Source organism: Mus caroli, chromosome 3 (genome assembly GCF_900094665.2).
Source record: "Mus caroli chromosome 3, CAROLI_EIJ_v1.1, whole genome shotgun sequence".
In the NCBI taxonomy this organism is placed as follows: Eukaryota; Metazoa; Chordata; class Mammalia; order Rodentia; family Muridae; genus Mus; species Mus caroli.
The window spans coordinates 94,139,977-94,143,409 of NC_034572.1; the positions used below are offsets into that span (position 1 = coordinate 94,139,977).

At 43.5% G+C, this 3,433-nt stretch overlaps 1 protein-coding gene and 1 pseudogene across 1 annotated transcript in view; both read left to right on the top strand.

The window, feature by feature from the left end:
• Positions 1 to 3,433, top strand: part of Spag17 (sperm associated antigen 17) — a 248,890-nt gene that overhangs the window by 117,890 nt on the left and 127,567 nt on the right. The gene's annotated exons all lie outside the window — the stretch shown is intronic.
• LOC110290583 lies at positions 2,521 to 2,838 on the top strand (annotated as a pseudogene).

Consider the following 3,433-nt stretch of genomic DNA (forward strand, 5'->3'; position numbering starts at 1 on the left):
GGAACCAGGAGGAGGGAAAGAAGGGAAAGGGGAGGTAGGGGAAGGGAAGGATGGGGGGAAGGGGAAGAAGGGGAAGGTCAGGACGTGGGGGGAGGAGAAGAAGGGGAAGGGGAGGACAGGGAGGGCAGGGAAGGGAAAGAAGGGGAGGGGGAAGAAGGGGAAGGGGAGGAAGGGGAAGGGGAGGAAGGGGAGGAAGGGGAAGAAGGAGAAGGGAAAGGGGAAGAAGGAAGGGGAAGGAAGGGGAAGGGAGAGAAAAAGAAAAAGCTAAGAGGACAGAAGGCACTGATTCTGAGCCAAAGGACAATCATGCAATGAAGCCCTGATCCTATTACCTTGCAATGGATGGCACTTGGCAAAAGAAGTGAAAGCATTAAGAGGAGATGGAGACTACCACAGAAAACCAAACCAAATGCAGAGTTGTTGAGCCCATTAGCAATGGAGACACTTACACTACTATACCTGAGGATTAGGAAACCTCATGGAAGAGAGGGAGAAAAGATTGTAGGAACCTAAGGATCAAGTGTTTACTGTGAAATTGTGTCTCTTCATAATAACAGAAGCTGCACCCATGAAGTCTTACTGACTGCCCAAATATGAGCTTAACAAGGACAACACCAGTGAACATACCAAACTAGACAAGGAAAAGGCCAAGAGGCATCAACCCTACACACCAAGCTATGGACAACTGAGTAATGCTGGAATTGGGTCAAGTGGTCTTCCCCCAGGAAAAGCACAGTGGCTGCCCAATGCCAAATTATCAGCACTGAAAATGTCCTCACACGTCCTCCTTTGCCTTGCTTTTTCCTCCTTTCTACACCTGATGCAGAAAAGGATCTGCCTTTTACTGGTGCTTTTTAAATTGAGTCAGCACAGTTCCCTATTCCAGACATACTGTTCTTTCCAATGATGGAGGACGAGGAATGTTCCTTATTATCATGTCAAGGTGATATTTTTTCCCTTGGAATTTTAAATCCCCTCATCAAAGCCAACTTTCTACTATTTTTGGTAGGTGTTTTGTTTTTTGTTTGTTTTTTTTTTTCTTTTTTGTTATTCCTCCTTGTGCACATATCTACACATTTACAACTTAGAGGAACATTTTTTCCTATCATGTAAATAAAGATATGGCTGCATAGATACCCTTCCAAGAATTGGGGTTTGGTGAGATTTCTCAGTCTCCAAAGTCCTTGCACAAGCATGAGGACCTAAGTTTGGATCTCTAACACCTACATAAAAATTGGAAATGTCAATACACACTTGTAATCCTGGTACCAGAGGGTCAGTGGTAGGCAGAACCCTAAAGGTCACTAGGCAGCCAGACAAGCCACTCAGTGAGCTCCAGTGAGAGACCCCATCTCAATGTCAATTTATGGTCTCTTCACATGCACACACACACACATACACACACACACAGGAGAGAAAGAGGGAGGGGAGGGAGGAAGAGAGTGAGAACTTGCTTGTATTTTTGTTCAGGATGGTTTAGGAAATCCCATAAGATTCCTGAAGCATAATTCCTAGGAAGATGCTAACACATCCTCAAAACAAGTTCCTTTTGTCATTCACAAATGAGTGTGCTCTCCCATGGGTCTTCTTTAACCTCAAGGACCATGCTGGTAGAAGTTGAGTGGTCCTATGTCCCAAATAGAGGACACACCATTGCTTCATCAGGCTGTAAAGGTGAGCACCATGCTATGATCACAGATTCAGAAGACTCAGCATCACCCACAGCATCCTGCTTACTACACCTGTGTCCACAACTCCCTGTTCATTAGGAAACATAGATCATTCCATTTTACTTAGTTATTTTGTTAATAAAAATGTAGTGTGGCTTATACAGTGATTTTTCTGTTTGCTAAGAGTTTGGGAGAGTTTTGGGTAACTTCATTTTATTTATTTATTTATTTATTTATTTATTTATTTATTTATTTTTGTAAAGTCACTGAATTGGCATTATTGCTTGGGTCTACAGGACTCACCATGTTAAAGACAGAAGCATGCCAACTTGACTGCTGTGTGTTTGTGAGCAGCAGAGAGACAGGAAAGGATTTTGTAGAGATGTCTTTAAACCAGGATCAACTTGAGATGAAGGTCTGAGTGGTTTCTGAGTGGCCCAGGGTGAGAACATGGCAGATCTTTTCTTTTTCCCACTTTCTCCAACATGGCTGCTGAGGAGACTCTAGCACACAAGTGCTATTCCAGAGCTCTGTATGCTGCATAGTGCATAAGGGGATCTCTTATTCACTTCTAATCATGGTGTGAAACCATGCTAGCTTGATGCCAAGTTCATTCCACTTTAAAGAAAGGGGCAGTGGCCATATTTAATATTTTACCAAATATACAGTAGAAACTTTACATGATAATTTAACTTCAGAAAAACTATTTTATGTAGAAAAAGTATTGCTTGAAATGCTAGTTACAGTAGAACATTCATAAACTCAGAACTAGATTGATGTTCAGTGTGTCTAACTGGACTTGAAAACATTCAGCTCTTCCTGTCCTGGCCGCCAAAGGAGAGCAGCAGCCATGGCTCTGTACTACCCCATGGCCATGGGCCTCAACAAGGGCCACAAGGTGATGAAGAACGTCAGCAAGCCAAAACACAGCTCGCCCCACAGGCTCCTCACCAAGCACACCAAGTTCATGCAGGACATCATCCGGGAGGTGTGCGGCTTCATGTCCTACGAGTGGTGCACCATGGTATTGCCTAAAGTGTCCAATGACAAGTGCGCACTCAAGTTCATCAAGAAGAGGGTGGGCACGCACATCCACGCCAAGAGAAAGTGGGAGGAGCTGAGCATTGTTCTGGCAGCCATGAGGAAGACCGCGCCCAAGAAGGATTGATGAACCCTCCCCCAATAAAGATCGTTCCTACAAAAGAAAAAAGGAAGAAAGAAAGAAAGAAAGAAAGAAAGAAAGAAAGAAAGACAGACAGACAGACAGACAGACAGACAGAAAGAAAGAAAGAAAGAAAAGAAAAAGAAAGAAAGGAAAGAAGGAAGGAAGGAAGGAAGGAAGGAAGGAAGGAAGGAAGAAGAAAGGAAGAAGAAAGGAGGAAGAAAGAAAGAAAAGAAAAGAAAGAAAGGAGAAGAGAAGAGAAGAGAAGAGAAGAGAAGAGAAGAGAAGAGAAGAGAAGAGAAGAGAAGAGGGATGGGAGGGGAGAGGAGAGAAGGGGAGGGGAGGGTAAGGGAGGGGGAAGGGGAGAGGAGAGGAAAAAGGAGAGAGGAGAGGACAAAGGAAAGGAAAAAGGAAAGAAAGGAGGAAAGGAAAAGGGAAAGGGAAAGAAAAAAGGAAAGGAAGGGAAGGGGAAAAGGAAAAGAAGGGAAAAAGGGAAAAAGGGAAAAAGGGAAAACAAAGGAAAGGAAAGGAAAGGAAAGGAAAGGAAAGGAAAGGAAAGGAAAAAGGAAAGGAAAAAGGAAAGGAAAAAGGAAAGGAAAAA